Here is a 19,097-nt window from a genome sequence, read left to right as displayed (position 1 = left end):
GCGTTGAAATCGGGAATAACTAACTGACCGTTGTTCTGTGCGTCCTTTGTGAAGAAGTCTACTTACTCATTTCCTGGGCTATCTTGATATGTTGGCACACAAAGTTCGCTGACATTGCACACTTTCATAGGTCAACCATATTCTACAATATGTTGATGGGATAAAATTTGTGGTCTTTCCCCATCGTTGGAGTGTTTGAAGCCGACAGTGCAGTTAACGTGTCAGGCGCGATGTGGACGTCAACAAGACAGAGAAATGCAGCGTCTGTTAAGTAAAGAGCGCGCTTATCTTTCGGCGTAGTCCCATCTCAGGATAATAAGGCAACTTTTTACTGGAAGATTGCCAACATATCCATCACTGCCTGCCACAGCCTCACACTCGACTAAATAGGTTCAAATGGCTCTGAGCACTATGGGACTTAACATCTGAGGTCATCAGTCCCCTAGAACTTAGAACTACTTGAACCTAACTAACCTAAGGAAATCACACACATCCATGCCCGAGGCAGGATTCGAACATGCGACCGTTGCGGTCGCGCGGTTCCAGACAGACGCACCTAGAACCGCTCGGCCACACCGGCCGCCGACTAAATAGGTTTTCCAGTCGCAGATTACTTGCATCTGGGGTTTGGTGGAACCGAAGAGACGTGTGTAATAATCTGTTATGATGTTGCAGCAGTTCGCGCTAGAATGCCGTGGCATTTCCCGTTGTAAATTCAACTTCGTTTTGTTATGACCAGACGAAACTATTATCGTCCGGTCATAACCGTGGGTTCTTTGATTGCTCTGGAAAATGGCTCATCTGAACTAAAACATGAGGTATTAGTTCATTTTATTTCATGAATGATAGAAAGATTTACTTGACTTGATACAAGCCTTTGCCACAGGAGTGTTTGATTATTTACAGCTGTCATTGACTATTAAGGTATCGCTTGCATTAAGTGACAAAGTCTACTCTGAAATATAATTTTACCATTTACAAAAGAACATTTCTATTTGAGACTCCAATAACTCTTTAGTTCTACCCGACGGTGTTAATTGCTTCACCTGGGGTCACGAACTGGGCTGAGAACTTCGTAGCTCGGCTCTATATCGACCTCCGTGAGGAGTTGTTGCTGTGGTGGGAGAGAGGGCGTATCTTCTCCAGCCTCTCCCATTCATCGTTGCAGATTGCAGGGAGACATCGGTAATGTCTTGCTACCGATGAGCGTTGCCGACTTTGGTGTGGCGCCGCTATCTTCGGACGATAGCACACCTTTCCTGTGTCGGGTACATGCGGCGTGCCAGACACCTAGTAAACGGTATTTGCAGTAGCTGTTAGGCGGCAACGGTGGAAATGGACGTAGTGGAACGATCTGAGCCCGTTTTTGCGTTACTGAACTTGCCGAAACTGTTTTTGAGATGTGATAAAATGCGTATAGACGACCACGAAATTATTTAAGCAGGATGGCCACGCAGGGATTTGTAATCCTGCCCATCCCGAACCCAAGAGAAGTGTCTAAAGTTGCGGTCTGTCAACAGCGTTCATTCGAGCGACGCATTGTTGTAGAGCGAAGGATGCCGTTCTTCATCCAACATCAGGTAACTGACAGTGGGCTGGGAGTAACATTTGGAGGTGGGGCGAGAGAAACTTGGGGTGGTATGACACAGGTAATTGAACCATTTGCGGTCTGTAAAATCGACTGCTGCATCAATTAGGGTGGAAGACCAGATGATGGTACAAAACAGAGAGAGCGTAGCTGAAGTGTTTGTGCAGAGCCAGTCCCGTCTGTGGGGACACGAAGTACTTGTAAGGACTGAGCGCACGGGACGTGGTGCGACGACCCTGCTTGGCCCGGCACGCCGAGGTGTGGATGCAAATGCGGTGTCAGATGCTATCTGGCGCCTCGTTAGGTTAGCCTGCTACCGCCTCCACAGACGTGGCAGTAGTCAGACGGCGAAGAGCGGACCGACTGAAACAAAGAGAAGAATTTCTCGTCAGGATGCAGCTGTTGTAAGTCGTCCAGAAATCGGAATAGTACAGCGAATCGCTCAGTCGCTCGGCGTTCTGGATGCCTGTACCTAGACTGAAGGTAATTCACCTAGAAAATCAGTTCAGCTTTTTTGTAGATTAGCGAATAAAATGATTTATATATTCCTAGCATCTGCAACAATCTGTTGAAACAGTAGGCAGTGGAAAGTTTTGCAAAGCGCCTAGTAGACAATTTTAGTTCTTCATGCTGTTGAACAGTTTGTCCTTCGCACTGTCGACAGTTTGTAAAGTGGTACGTTGCGCTTACTATAGTACGGCCTACAGTTAAGTACACGGCTGCTGTCTATGGTCCAGTGTGCGGTTGACGACGACCTCATCCGAGTGGGTCTTATCAGGGAACTTCGCCGTGACATTAATTTTGATTGCTTGGTTAGAGATGCACTACGCCATCCTGTGAACCTACCTGATTACCAGAACACTCCCAGATAACCAGTTTGTCTAGTCACAGTTGTTTGACGTCAAAACGCAACAGTGTGTTTAGGGCAGGGATGGGGAGTGTTGCGGCATACAAGCAAGAGCATAGCCAAATGTTGGTGCAAACAAATTTTATGGAGACAATGTCGCCTCTAAACGTCTTGCTTGACGTGTGGTAGTAGCACATTGACGTCGTCTGTGTTCTGTACCGTAACACAAAGAGCCCCCACAGGAAACGAAGAATACATCCTCCTTGCGTATCCAGGATGGAAGTTATGAAACCCAGTAAAACTTCATCTTTACAGAGAATGCGGACTTAATCTTGCTCGTACGCGTAACATTCTGTAAAGTTACTTTCTTCACCGCGTGGGTCAAATAAAGTTATCACAACACTACACCGAGCATTTCATGTTCCACTCACACTTTGATAAAGCAAGCAGAGTATTACGCATTCACTAAATGCGCTATACTGCGACTATTGGATCATCAGCGGAAAAGCACCGACATGGAGAAACGAAACGACGTAAGATAATGCGCATAGTCTAAGCGTACTTATTACATTACATTTATCGTTTTCCACGGATCCATTGAAGAGGAGTCTCTGGGATGTGGAAGGAGTCAAAGGTGTTTTTTTTACTTAGATACATCTCAAAGGAGACAAAACGAAAAATAATATAGATGAGGCAAATTTAAACATTTGTCATTATCTCAACGGAACCAATAAAAAAGTCTCTGTTGCAATATCAACAAGTATCAAAAGGTCGGTCTCTCTCTCTCTCTCTCTCTCTCTCTCTCTCTCTCTCTCCCTGTGTGTGTGTTAATATTCCGAAAAAGGCTTTGAACGAAAGCAAAAGTCTTTTCGTTGTGCCTGTCTGCAACTCAACGCCTCATCTGTACGGTGAGTAGCATTCTATCCTTTTCATAATTGTCGAACCATTAAGAGAGATTGAAACATGGTTTGATAGATCTTTATAATGTAACACAGCATTATCTATCTATGCCTGCAGTCCATTGTGCATATAAAAGGAAGCAATTTCAAAGGTCATTGCACCACTAAGATTACAGGATATCGACTTTTTGGCAATGAAAATATCAAATTATTGTTATTCCATTAACGACATAAAAATTGCTCGTTGCAGCAGTAGCAGGTTTCTCAACAATAGATACTGAGAAATATTATTGGCTGAGCATTACTAATGTCTTATCACAATGCAAGGTATTTATACCTTATACAGAAAGGAATTCTTTGTCGTTTTCCATACTCCAGCATTGACTTCTATCGTCCAGATTAAACGCCATTGTCCACTGAATCCACTTTTTTTTCTGGAAATATAGGCTCATGAAGTCATCTCCATTTCTACTTTTGTAGCAAATAGCGGAACAAACCGACAGGTCATTAGAATCTCGCTCATAATTATCTGGGTCGTACTAGTTCTAGTCAGCAAATTGCTTGTTTAAATAGGCCATAAAAACTGCTGTGAAAGTCAAATTCGCAAACTATCACCGTGGATAAAATTTACAGCACAAGCGTATATCGATGCTGAATCACGTAGAAAAGAAAGAGATAAGACGAACAGCTGTACGGCGAGACGTACCCATATTTCCGTACGCAAAGAAAGCTGCTGTGTCTGTTTGATGCAGCTCTCCACGTTGCTCCGTTCGTCTCCAAGTAAATACTTCAACCTACATATATTTGAACCTACTTACTGTATTAATGCCTTGGTCTCCCTCTACAATTCTTACACCCCGCGATCACCAAACTGCACTTTCCTCCCTTACCAAACTGACGACCTGTCAACTGGTCTTTTCTTTTCATCGAGCTGTGCCACCAACTTCTATTTTCCCCAGTTCGATTCAGTAGCTCCTTAGCAGGTACTCGATCTAACCACCTAATCTTCAGCGTTATTCTGTACCGCCACATTTCAAAAGCTTCTATTCTCTTCTTACCTGAACTAGTGGTAGTTCACGATTCGCATCCGCAAAATGCTGCACTCAAGACAATTACCTTTAGAAAATACTTCCTAGCTCATGAATTTATATTGGACTAGTGACTGACTCGCATGTATAATACTAAGTGTCTAAGGCCGGATGACATGGCTGGCGTAATGGTAACGAATTATATACGCAAACCTTCCTCGTGGATCAGTCTGTTGTCTATCAGTGAAAACCGTACCAAGATCCCGACAGTAGTTCGTGAGATTAGCCTTCACATAAACACAGAAAAACGTGGCGAGGGACTTCAGTAATATGTATAGATATTAACGATTTTCGGTTTTTCAGATATACTTTGCTTGTTGTAGCCAGTCTGTATTTTGTAACCTCTCTTCTTCCCTCATCAGTCACTTTACTGCCCAGATAGCAAAACACCTCCACTACTTTTAGCGTCTCACGTCTTAGTTTGCCTCAGCATCGCTTGATTTAAGTCAGCTGTATTCCATTTGCAATGTTTTGATTTACTGATGCTCATTTTATAACCACTTACCAAGACATTGTACATTCCGTTCAACTGCTCTTCCACGTCCTTAGCCGTATCCGACAGAATTAAAATGTCACCGGCCAACCTCAGTTCTTTTATTTCTTCTTCCCGAACTTTAATTGTCTTTGCAAATTAATCCTTGATTTCATTCACAGCTTGTTGAATTTACAAATTCAGTAATAAACGATACTATCTCACTCCCTTCTCAACAACTACTTCTCTTTCATGCCCTTTGACTGTTATAACTGCTATCTAGTTTCTGTAAGAGTTGTTTTCGGTCCCTGCATTTTGCATATACTACCTTCAGAATGTCAAAGAGTGTAGTCCATTCTATTGAAAGGAGTATACTGCGACACACTTTGTGTGGCACCAGAATAAGATAAGAATATTAATAAATTAAAATGAAACTAGTGTACTATTAACAATGAATGAGTAGGCATTCTCTGTGGTGTGCTGTGTGAAGCCACCAAGAGTTAGATTAATGTAGGTATATCAGTATTGTTGAACATGGAAGCAGAAGTCTTCCGGCGAACAAGGTAAAGATTTAAATAATTATGACTTCTGTTTTTGCCAGCGCGTTAGTATAGATGAGTTGGCTGATAATTTGTAATTGTTGAGTAACCCCAGAATGTACGTAAACGGTTTTGATAAAAAGCTAGTTAGATATTTCATTGTTGTAATGCGTTTAAGTTTTGTTAACAGAGCTCTGTGTGATTTGATGATCTGCATTTATGTTGGATTAATGAAGTTAGCTAGTACTTTCTGTTTAAATCTCATTGTTTGTGAATCAGTTGTGAGTAATGTAACTTCAATTGTCAGATCTAACTTCAATTGTCAGATGTTTTTGGAAAGACAAACTCAACTTGCAATATAACTCTGCTAAAAAAATGCGTGTTTGTATTTCACCATAATCAGTATCGCCTCCAACTCCAGGTCATATATATATTTTTTTAAGGAAGTTGAATTTTCTTAAATGTTCTCGTTTATCAGCCAAAAGAATTTCAAGGGCATTTCAAGTATTATGACCAGCATTGCACACTGCTGAGCCCGTGGTTAGCATATTCGTATTTTTTATGAGAGACCAGAGTATATCGCGTACTCCGTTGCTGCTTTAGAGGTAAGACAGCTCAGTTTATTTATTATGTGAACAGGCCTTAGGATTCAGTGCTTAAGGGACTGAATGTATTTTGCAGTGACTGTATTTCTTTATTGGTATTGAGAGTTGCATTGCCCAATCGATTCGTGTAAAGTTTTGCTAACAGTAAGACAGAGTAAGCACACCACTTGCACTTACAACACGCAACACGACAATTCAAGTTCTGTATCCATTCCACAGTACAGACTTCAGTCAACGTAATCGTAAAATTTGTTATATTCATTTTTTAAGAAGAACGTTACACTGTATTATCAAAATGCTTTTTCTAAATCTACAGATGTTTTCCAACCAATCTCCTTAGTAAAGTCGCAGGAACAGTATTGCCACGCGCGTTTCTGCATTTCTGCGGAACCCACTGTTCTCCCCCAACGTCGGAGTCTACCAGTTTTTCCACTCTTCAGTAAATAATTCGTGTCAGTATTTTACAACCATGAGTATTAAACTGATGACTGGGTAGTGTTGACAACTGTCAGCACCTGGCATCTTAGCAATTGGAATTATTACATTCTCTACAAACAGTGTACCATGTAATCTGTATTTGCAACGTTAATGCAGCCTGAAACGTCAGTGCACACAGTACTAGCCGAAGGAAATAGAAGACAGCTAGCTAAGGAACAAGAGTTCTCAGGCCATCAGGGACCAACCACACTGTTTATATAGGTGCTCTGCCATCGCCACTAATGTGCACGCCATGGCTTCTGCAGTATTCGTGTAGCAAAACATACGCTTAACTTTGGTCGGCAGGAGATTGTTCACGGAAGCACGACCAGGCTTTTATAACTCTTCAGAGGTGATAGCCGAGCGGTCTATGGCGCTGCAGCCATGGACTGTGCGGCTGGTCCCGACGGAGGTTCGAATCCTCCCTCGGGCATGGTTGTGTGTGTGTTTGTCCTTAGGGTAATTTAGGTTCAGTAGTGTGTAAGCTTAGGGACTGATGACCTTAGCAGTTAAGTCCCATAAGAATTCACACACATTCAGAGGTGATAACAATAGTTAAATTTAAGCTTTTTTCTGCATCTGGTTTGTAAATGGGTGGATTTACCTAAATTTGTCGCGCTGAATGCACTGGCAAAAACGGTTTTTCTGTATGACTTCACATTTCCTAGATACACAGCAGCAGAATAAAAAGTGGTAATAGCGAAAATTGACACAATTAAGTCAAACAAAAATACATCTATATCTACATCCATACTCCGCAAGCCACCTGACGGTGTGTGACGGAGGGTACCTTGAGTACCTCTATCGGTCCTCCCTTCTATTGCAGTCTCGTATTGTTCGTGGAAAGAAGGATTGTCGGTATGCCTCTGTGTGGGCTCTAATCTCTCTGATTTTATCCTCATGGTCTCTTCGCGAGGTAAACGTAGGAGGGAGCAATATACTGCTTGACTCTTCGGTGAAGGTATGTTCTCGAAACTTCAACAAAAGCCCGTACCGAGCTACCGAGCGTCTCTCTTGCAGAGTCTTCCACTGGAGTTTATCTATCATCTCCGTAACGCTTTCGCGATTACTAAATGATCCTGTAACGAAGCGCGCTGCTCTCCGTTGGATCTTCTCTATCTCTTCTATCAACCCTATCTGGTACGGATCCCACACTGCTGAGCAGTATTCAAACAGCGGGCAAACAAGCGTACTGTAACCTACTTCCTTTGTTTTCGGATTGCATTTCCTTAGGATTCTTCCAATGAATCTCAGTCTGGCATCTGCTTTACCGACGATCAACTTTATATGATCGTTCCATTTTAAATCACTCCTAATGCGTACTCCCAGATAATTTATGGAATTAACTGCTTCCAGTTGCTGACCTGCTATATTGTAGCTAAATGATAAAGCATCTTTCTTTCTATGTATTCGCAGCATATTACACTTGTCTACATTGAGATTCAATTGTCATTCCCTGCACCACGCGTCAATTCGCTGCAGATCCTCCTGCATTTCAGTACAATTTTCCATTGTTACAACCTCTCGATATACCACAGCATCATCCGCAAAAAGCTTCAGTGAACTTCCGATGTCATCCACAAGGTCATTTATGTATATTGTGAATAGTAACGGTATTACGACACTCCCCTGAGGCACACCTGAAATGAGTCTTACTTCGGAAGACTTCTCTCCATTGAGAATGACATGCTGCGTTCTGTTATCTAGGAACCCTTCAATCCAATCACATAATTGGTCTGATAGTCCATATGCTCTTACTTTGTTCATTAAACGACTGTGGGGAACTGTATCGAACGCCTTGCGGAAGTCAAGGAACACGGCATCCACCTGGGAACCCGTGTCTATGGTCCTCTGAGTCTCGTGGACGAATAGCGTGAGCTGGGTTTCACACGATCGTCTTTTTCGAAACCCATGCTGATTCCTACAGAGTAGATTTATAGTCTCCAGAAAAGTCATTATACTCGAACATAATACGTGTTCCAAAATTCTACAACGATCGACGTTAGAGATATAGGTCTATAGTTCTGCACATCTGTTCGACGTCCCTTCTTGAAAACGGGGATGACCTGTGCCCTTTTCGAATCCTTCGGAACGCTACGCTCTTCTAGAGATCTACGATACACCGCTGCAAGAAGGGGGCAAGTTCCTTCGCGTACTCTGCGTAAAATCGAAATGGTTTCCCATCAGGTCCAGCGGCCTTTCCTCTTTTGAGCGATTTTAATTGTTTCTCTATCCCTCTGTCGTCTATTTCGATATCTACCATTTTGTCATCTGTGCGACAATTTAGAGAAGGAACTACAGTGCAGTGTTCCTCTGTGAAACAGCTTTGGAAAAAGGCATTTAGTATTTCGGCCTTTAGTCTGTCATCCTCTGTTTCAGTACCATTTTGGTCATAGAGTGTCTGGACATTTTGTTTTGATCCACGTACCGCTTTGACATAAGACCAAAATTTCTTAGGATTTTCTGCCAAGTCAGTACATAGAACTTTACTTTCGACTTCATTGAACGCCTCTCGCATGGCCCTCCTCACATTACATTTCGTTTCGCGTAATTTTTGTTTGTCTGCAAGGCGTTGGCTATGTTTATGTTTGCTGTGAAGTTCCCTTTGCTTCTGCAGCAGTTTTCTAACTCGGTTGTTGTACCACGGTGGCTCTTTTCCATCTCTTACGATCTTGCTTGGCACATACTCATCTAACGCATATTGTACGATGGTTTTGAACTTTGTCCACTGTTCCTCAACACTATCTGTACTTGAGACAAAACTTTTGTGTTGAGCCGTCAGGTACTCTGAAATCTGCTTTTTGTCACTTTTGCTAAACATAAAAACACACATTCAGGACGTTTGAAATCAACACTATTTTGTATGTATATATGGGCATGATGCCTATAAAAGGTCCACATTAGTTCAGAAGATATATTCGTCTTTAATCGTCTTTGGTTTTTGAAAAATGCGACGACGGAGCTCTTTTTTCTTTTGCCGCTTCATCACTCTCCCTAACAAGATCCCAGCAGTAGTCACCCATCATCCAAGGGTTCCAATGGCCTTGGTAACGGTGTTCCACGGTAAGAGTGTCTTGGTGAAAGCGTTGTCCAACAAATAATTCACAATGGTAACATAGTTTTAGTCTTTTCTGTTACCCAAAAGCCCTTCACACTTGCTTTAGAAGAAGACCAAGCAGCTCATTGGATATCTGTGAGTTTGGTATCAAAGGTTGGACCTTTCAGGAATTTTTCTTATTTGTGGTCCAACAAATATACCCTCTTTCAGCTTTGCCTCATTTAATTTGGGATGCTTTTCTTTTAAGTGATTGAAGGCCTCACCTTCTTTATCCAGAGCTTTTCCAAAGTTCTTGGTAAGGCCAAACTTGATACGAAGGGGAAGCAAAATGATTTTATCGGGCTCAACCAATGGGGTATTGTTCACATTTACGTTTCCAGGAACATATGACTTCCTTATAGGCCATCCCTTGACTGTGTAGTGGTTCTTGGTGTCACGGCTGTCCCAAAGGCACAAAAAGCAGCAATATTTCGTGAATTCAGCCTGTAAACCTGTAAGGAGTGCAACTACTTTTAAATCACAGCGAAGCTACCATTCATGATCCTTATATTTGATTGCCTCTAACAGCAAAGCTATGGTTTCATAAATTTCTTTCATGGCCACCTTATGCAGTAGTACTGCTTTCAAGATTGTTTTACTGGAGTCAGTAAATAGTCGCCACTCCTATGGATTGTATTGTACACCTAGCTGCATCGTCAGACCATTGACATCTGTACATACACACTTTGAATTCTGAATATCGAAATACTGAGCGAAGGAAGCACCTCTTGATTTAAAACAGGAAATTTTGATCCCTGGAGCTAGAAGGTTCCGTTGTAGCAGTCTCGACCCCCAAGAGTTCAGCTTGCTGTTTCGAAAGTTGTAGATCGAGCAGATCGAGCAAATCGTTCAATTCCTCTTGATTAAGGACCTGAGGCGAAGTGTCATGATATTGAGGGCAGTACTCTTCTTTATGTTCAATACTTTCTGATTGACTTGACACGTTGTCTGGTTTCGTGGCTTTCAAGTTACTGATAGGAACAGGCAACCCCTCATCATGGGGCACAGGAAAATGCACTGAAGATACATTGGGATATTATATTTTATGTCCCGAATGTCCCGAAATATTTGTGGGACTGAAGTAACAGTCTGAATAATGATCATCGGTACAGCGAATGGCATGGCTCGGCGTTTTCCTTTCAACCATTCGGTTAGTCGTAGTACAGGTTACGCAGACAGTATGAAGTGCAAAATTATCTTGATCATCAACAGGGCAATCAAAATAAAATTTATATGCCTTCTTAACCAAATCAGTGATTGTTTTCCTTTGGGCTTTTGGAGTGAATTTCCCACACTCATAATAAAAGTTGTCGGGGTGGTTTACACAGCAACCAGATTTACTAGTTACTATTTTTCTTACTGTTGGTTTTAAACACAAAAAGTTTGCACTAGTGAGTCTTTCACAGGAAACACTCACTGAGGATCTCTTTCACACCACTGGATTACTACACCAACCATTTACTGACGATTTGTAGATCTTCTAGCTCTCCTCTGCAAACCGAAAACAAGAAAACATCAAAACAGGAGAACAGGAAAAAGCGAAATACTGAATACGAAAAATAAAAAACCTTTAAAAACTCAAAATGGTACGTGCTAGAACATTTTGAAAGGTATATTCGGATTCTACACACCAAAATACATACTAGTGGATGTATCACATCCCAGATGCAAAAGGGCTGTTGACTAGTGTAATCGACATACACGCCTGAAAAGCTACTCTCTATCGTTAACAGTTACGTGCAAGTCTCCCCGTTTTCGAGATAGTAACGAAAGTGGATGTTAAAGACTGAGTGAGATGGCCCTGTGGTTAGCGTACTGCACTCGCATTCAGGGAGGCGACGGCTCAGATTCCTGTCCGGCCATCCAGATCTACATTTTCCGTGATGTCTCTAAACCGTTCGAGGCAAATGCACGAATGACTCCTTGAAAAAGGGCACGGCCGATTTCCTTCCCCATCTTCACGTCCGAGCTTGTGCTTCGTCTCTAATGATCGCGCTGTTGATGGGACGTCAGATTCTAATCTTCGTTCCTTCTCCCTTTTTGGACATATAGGTTGAGAGTCTAAGATTATGAAACAGATAAGATACGTCCGTAACATTATGGCCATGAATCTCTAAGCTGTTACTGCCGATACTTGCGTGTAGGGTTGCAGTAGTATTAGTTCTGATGGTAGATTGGCGGTTCCACTCGGCCAACAAGGAAATGGTGTAGGGCGTGTAGCGTTAACTGGGACAGCTCGAAGCGTATGCGGTAGCCAAAATTGCCTAACTCCGGGGGGCGTGGGAGCTGGCAGCCGCATGCCGCTGCACCTGCCGACGCACACACTTCTCGCCAAGGTCCTCGCAGCGTAATGGCTGCAATCTCGAGTCTGCCAGCCGCTTCGATAGAGATCGTAATAAGCACCGATGTCTTAATAAATTATTGTGTACGAGACCGAAATAGCTGGCCACTCTGTGAGCGCAAGGCGGTAACCAGCACTTGTCGATAGCTCGGTACACAGCTGCTCCAATGTTGATTTTTCGTTAGCCTTCGTTTCCTGTCATTTTCATGTCAGTTACAAAGACAGACGCCTATCACAATAACCAGGTAGGTACTCTGCCCGCCCACCAGCGTAGATGTTTGTTCTGCGTGCTACGCACGACATTGCGCAGTATACACTAGTGTTCCAAGACAGTTACTATTCCCAAACCGTTTCGGTTTTACTTTAACATGAACAACTGAAGATGAATTTTAAGCTTTTCTTTCGTAGTTGGTTTTGTGAGAAATGTGTCTGATGTAATTCTCAGAGAGTGAGGAATGAGTACTGAACACTGTACGGCTGTCTTGCCAGATCCATCATGCGTGCTACAATCTCGCGTGTCTGTTCTCTTCAGAATACTGTCTTCACCGGATGTAAGGAAATTCAGAACGATTAAGACAGTATTTGCACTCGATGTATCGAGTGGTAACTCTCGATAAATGTGAATACATGTAAGCCAATGCCAGTAAACAAGGGAAACGAATCGATTTTGCCCGATCACAGGATTAGTTATAGAATACGCAGTGTGTCCCCTCCCTTACATAACTAGAAGTGAAAAAGCGGGCCTATTGAAACAACAGTACGGAAGACATATTCGTTGGGGACTTTGTGGGACAGCGGAGCGCTACCTCACATCAGACTTTATTAAGTGAGCAATTCTAGAGCAGCGGCTTGAGTCTATCAAGCAAGCACGAAGACCGACTGGAAGAAATTCAAATACACACTGCTATGATTCTGCCAGTATAACCAAGACGCTAGTATAACGAAGACGATCAGGAAACTTACATGAGGTTCTTTGGGTGAATGGTGACGCAGATCTCTCGAAACTCTGGTGTCTGACTTAGAGACCGGATACTTGACGTAGACTCTACACACATTCTGTCGTCTCCATCGCATGTAACGCGCAGGATTACGAGAATCAGATAAGGCTGCCTGTTGAAGCACGCACTTAATCATTTTTCTCCTCGCTCCATTTGTGAATAGCGTACGATATGTGTCGTAGAAGTGGCGGTACACACAAAAGGAAAGAATTATTTAAAACCATAGAAAAACGGATCGAAGGGACCTCTCTTTCAATTGGGCCCATCTGGTTGGTTTTGGAGGGAATTTATAATCGTAGGCACTCACCTTGGTAAGCTAGAACACCGCGCAAATCTAAAGCACGTATCTGTAGACATGGAAGAATTTTGTGAGGTATCGGTTTATCGTCTTTTCAGATAAATCGTCAAAGTCCTATACCGAATGTACAATATCAATATTTTCCGTTTAACGTATTTTAATGTATGAATGAGAGGCTATCTTATTTCAAAAAGTTTTTAAGTTTGAAACAAGAAATTATTATTTATATTCCTTGTATGATACTTTCACCATTGTTGTTTTAAATAAAAGTTTTTACGAAATATATAAAATATTTATGGAATTGCTTCTGAAATGAAGAAAATTTGTAGGGGGCAGTTATCCTAAACGTAGGTTAATGCAGAAGCATCCGTTGATCGAATACTCTGCAGTAGAATTTTGCGCACCAGTCCGGTTTCGCAGCGCTCACATTCGTTTGAATGCAGCTATGGAAACCATTAGCGGCACAGTCTGATCCACACCTACATGCTTGTTTCCAATACTGTCAAAATCTGTCAAGCTCACTTTTGTCGAAAGGTAGCTGTCTACAACCTTTGCCAGAAAGTTTCCAGGTATCAGTCAGTTCCTCATCACGAAGATTTACTGTTGGCGCCTAGCAAACGCCTTAAATCCAGAAGACTAGCCTATGAAGGAGGAGACCAGATGCTCTCCACTAGTTTCAACAGAGGCGCCGCATGAAAATGTGAGTGGGAAGCCACGGAAACACGGAACCGTGAACTTACTGAAAACCCTGGTGTTTAGTTTTCAGGCTTTCATCATCCTAGGGTCTCTTATGTACTTAAGAAGTAGCGGAGTGGAGAAGATACGTATAGACACAACATGGACAAGCGGGGCAGTTTAACTGACTGTATGTGTGACTGTGGTGATCATCGAACAATGAACCAACCTGTAAATGAATGTTCTACCAGATGTTTTTCTAGTGCAGTCAAGAGTCAACGTGAAGGGAAGGGGCACACCACCGGATTGGAGTCTTCAGACATTCGTGTGTGGTCTGGGCCATTTAATGTTTATATAGTATAAATAGTTGCACAAGTGTGTTTTTTGTTTAAATGTGTATTGAATTTACTCATGTAATTGTTGCATACTATAATAACAATGATAACAGGAATTAGAGTGAAAATAGTTCTAATAGTTGGCAATGAGCAACATTGGCAAGAGACCGCCGCACTGTTTCTTTCTTCAGTGAAGCTGTTGTCAGCCCTCGAAAATAGCCCGTCAGGTGAACCAGGAGTCACAACACTAGAGTACTGCCTTGTTGAACTATACACTGTCTGGCAAACACGCTTGAAATTTGCACATATCTCTAAAGGATTAGGTCTGTTATTGACGATTACAAGTGTTCACAAGTGGAGGGATATTTTTGCTGAGTCAGGTTTGTAGCATGGGACAAACGCGCTCCCATTCTCTTAGTTTGTGTTCAGTCCTATCGACTTGTGATGCTACCACGTATCTAAAGGATCGGTCCCCTGTAGCATTCACTTTGGCACAAATGTTACTTTTAACATCAATTCTGCTGGTTTCATAAAGTGTCACTTCACATCACATTTAAGATCCATGTTTCTTGCTTAGCAACTTACACCACTCGGTAACAAGTCAACGAAAGATACTATATCGTTTCGTCAGCGGCAAATAAACAGTTAACACGCAGCACATCACGTTGACTCGATTGACAAGCGGACACACACGAATAGCCTCACACAAGAAGACAAATTAACGATTCGATGGATTCAGATTGATGGGAGATGCACCGACTGGCCAGTTAAAGTACGTCGGAAATCAACTGAGCATTTCAACGATTGCATAGAATGAGAAGAAAGCGTGAAATGTTTAGACTGCCATAAAGTCGAAATGAATTTATTAAAAATAATGAAGGACTTATCGTATATTGAATTTTCGAGGGAGCACTTTCCAGGAAGAGTTAGATAACATATTACTTCCTTCCACATACATCTCACGAAATGACCAGTAGACGAAAATTCGAGAAATTAGAGCTGACAGAGAGATTTACCGACAAAAATTCTGCCCACGCACCATGCGCCATTTGCGGGTGGGACAGGGAGGAGGAGATTAATCAGTGGTACCAGCAGCCCTTTGTATCGATGTCCGCGTCGGCAGTGTTGCAGATCCCAAACGTGTATAAGCATTTGTGAATGTGTTACTAAAACATGTTAATTGCAGCAAAGCCAACCATCAGAAAGTTTGCACTGTCATTCTGGAGTAAATAATGTATTTAAACTACTTTTTATTCCGAGAATGTCTTGGATCGCATTTGATAGATTTCAGTTAACCACTTTCGGTCCTAATGGGTCCAAATCAGAATTAAAAATCTAGAAAAGAAATGAAAAATTAGTTCTAAAGAGAAATAGTTATAAAAATACTACAGGAAAAATGCTTCTATCGGAACACAAAAATGGCGTATACGTTCCTGTTTATTCAAAAGACTGACTGAAGAGTGAGGTACCAGCTGCCTCATTCTACTTTCCTTAGCACCTTTAAATGTTTTCCCACAAATTTTTGACATGCGAACACACTAGCCCTTTTGTTAACTTGCAAGTCACCTCAAACTCCTACGAACTGCCCTAACCGTAACTGGCTCAAAGCCACGAGTCCATCGCTGTAAGTCACTCATACCCATCCACTCCCAGTTGCTCTTTCTCACTCACTCATTCAGCCCACCACATTGTCATTATCTTTTTTGCCTCTCCGTCACTCTGTCCTGTGTCACTGCTACAGCTGCCTTCGTTCTGTCCCACTACTAATGCCTCCTCTCACTGCCGCTGTCTCTCTCTCTCTCTCTCTCTCTCTCTCTCTCTCTCTCTCTCTCTTGCTGCTAATACCTCATCCGTTCCTTCCTACTGCTGCTGTCTCTTCTCAATGTCACTATTTCTCTTTCTCGTTGTCACTGTCATACAGTATGCCTCTCATTAGCACTGGCTCTCACCCACTTCCATTTTCTCTTTCTCTGTATTCCTCCCTTTCTGGCACTGTCTCGTTCACTCTTTTCCTAGCAGTATTCTGTCACCGTCAACTGTGTTCCACTGCCACTGTATTCCTCTCTTTCTCTCACACTGCCATTGCCTCCTTCGCTCTTTCTAAAACAAAACCACTCTACTATCTTCCAGTATTTATTACTGTTCTGTCTGTTTGCCACTGCCACTGCCTCCTTCTGTCTCAGCATAGAAAGCACGAAAAGTTTGCGTACCAAAATTTTTGGGAAAATTTTTGAAGTGCCTGAGGAAAGTAGAATGAGGTAGCTACGGTACTCCACTTGTCAGTCTGAGTATTTTAAATAAATAGGAACATATTCGCATTTTCTGTGCTCCGATAGAAGCATTTTTCCACTGCTTCCCTTCTTTTCCATGCTGCAGCAGGGCATGTAACTCATACGAAGAGGATATATTGGTCACTGGAATATATATAGTATACTTATGCGAAATTGAAATAACACAAAACTAATTTACACCTCATACCGGATTTTACGTGCAACAGAATTTTAGATGTGCTTCAGTACTACGGCATGGGGTTCCCAAACCCGTTATGATAACGGAAATATTTTACAATATATTTATCTTTGCTGCGTTACTTTATAAACTACGTTTTCACTCATGCCGGATTTTACGTGTGTATTTTACGTTTACGAGTAGGATAACTTTGAAACTCTGTATCTTAGAAAGAGATAAAAATATGGAGAAAATTCTCAAGGTTATTCAAGATCAGTATCTTAGGAATACATTGGTCAAATTACAGCCGTTTGTTATGCATAGGCATCTCGGAATCCGCGGCTCGGTTTTGGTATCAATTTTTGAGGTGTTTCCCGATAACGGATAAAGATTTTTGAAAACCGGGAGATGACTTGTCTAGAAATATGCCTTTGAAATTTGAGAAATTTTATGCGGTTATGTATTGTTTGGATTTCGCCTCACACCCTATTTTACGTCTGGAAATAGGGTACCTTTGAACCTCCGTATCCTGGAAACGGATAAATATATCAAGAGAGGAATACATCGTAAAAATTTAAGCCATCCTCGACTGGTTTTTGGTCAGCTGGTGACGGTGAAAATAAAGTAAAAATCATTTTTGTAGCGTTTTCAGAGGAACAGTCCATGAACTAATGGTGCTTCCATAAGTCGGACAAAGCTCACGGTAGATCATATCAAATACAAGAAGAACCAACAGATTTTTCCATTTGCCTAAGGGGGAGGAACTGTGTAATATTCATACTTCGACCCAGTACTGTAGGGTGCTGACAGTAGGACGACCCTTCTGCTGGGTATACAAATTGTCCCCAGCCCAAGTGCTGTCCAAAACACCTGACGCTACCTTTTTGTCGCCAGTAGAAACCGAGGCATGAGCACCGGAAAATCCCGTTTGTGTGCGCGGCGTTTTCAATCATATTAGGTACTCATTCTCTCGCATGCATACCAATTATAAAGTGCAAGCTAAAGAGAAAATAAAAATACACACATTATCTTGTCACGGATGTAACACATGAAGGCGACTGCCTACCACAAGATGTCTACACAGTCACTGTACCGCAATGGGGACATTATTAGCGATGTCCATATCTGACGTTGCAATGACGAGGCGACGCTAGCGAGCACACAGCTTCGCCGTGCTTACTAAGTAGGGTGCAGACCGTTGTCGACGTTGAGCAAGGTGTTCCCCTATCTATGACTAGCGTGTTCGTATCTGAGCTTTTTTTACTAGACACTTGTGGAAGGAATATCGCTAAGGCAACATTATCGTTCCTAAAATAGCACTCACTGCACTTTTCCGTTTACTTTTTATCGACTTGTTCGCTGCTGCAGCCTCTTATTTCCGGCTGCCAGGAGACTCTGTTAGCATTCTTCCTGAAAATAGGGTCTGTACCCTGTTCATTGCCATAGCTTATCTTTGGTTACGAATTTAGACGTTATATTACGTTCCACTGGAAATTTAAAACTACTGTAACTTTGGTTTAGCATCAGTCTCTCTCAGGTACAGCTATTATAGAATTCATTCTCAGTTCTTGTGTGAACTAAAAAAGAAAAATTTTCAGAAGTGCTAACATATATAATTACATCTTGTAACAGTCCACAACTGCGAATCAAGTGCAGAGAACATCTTACATGAAAGCAAACATGTTGGGCTTGCGAGCACAGCACACACTGGGACAAGCTTTCCGTGTTTCACACGATGGTTTCTTCTGTCTTCCGCATTCCCAGGTTGGTAACGCTCGTCTTTACTGCTCCATCAGTGGTTTGCTACCCTGCGAGCAAGAGCGCGCTACACGGCCAAACCTACTTACATCCTTCGGGGAAATAATGTGATGAAATTTAAAATTGTAACCTCAAAATTTTGCACGATTTTGTTCACGCCACGTATTGCTGAAAAATCGCTGATACGCCCGCTAAACCCACTGGGCAAAACAGGTGATTAGGATTGTGGAAAGGGCCAAATAGGTCGAGGTCGGTTTCACCTTCTAATCGTAATTTATTGTAATTTAATAACTTTTACAACCAAAGCGGCACATAGCCGGACGTTAACCGAATGCAACTCTTTCACGGCTGAAGGTCTCGGAACAAGAAATCTTAACTAATCAAGATAAAAAATCCAATTAAGATAGCAATAAAATAATGAAAAAAACATCGGAGCAAAGTAGAACAAACATATGCAAGGTGCAATACAAATGGCCGAAGGCCGCAATTTAGTTTCAAAATTTTAAAATATATCACCATAATCATTTAAAGGCAGAAGGCCGCAATGTCAAAGCTTGAAAGATAAATTTAACAATTAATTTTGCAAAAGTTTTAAGAAAAAAAGAAAAAAAATAACCATAAACCTTAAATTT

Source organism: Schistocerca cancellata, chromosome 9, assembly GCF_023864275.1.
Source record: "Schistocerca cancellata isolate TAMUIC-IGC-003103 chromosome 9, iqSchCanc2.1, whole genome shotgun sequence".
NCBI classification, from domain to species: Eukaryota; Metazoa; Arthropoda; class Insecta; order Orthoptera; family Acrididae; genus Schistocerca; species Schistocerca cancellata.
This window is presented reverse-complemented; position numbering follows the sequence as displayed.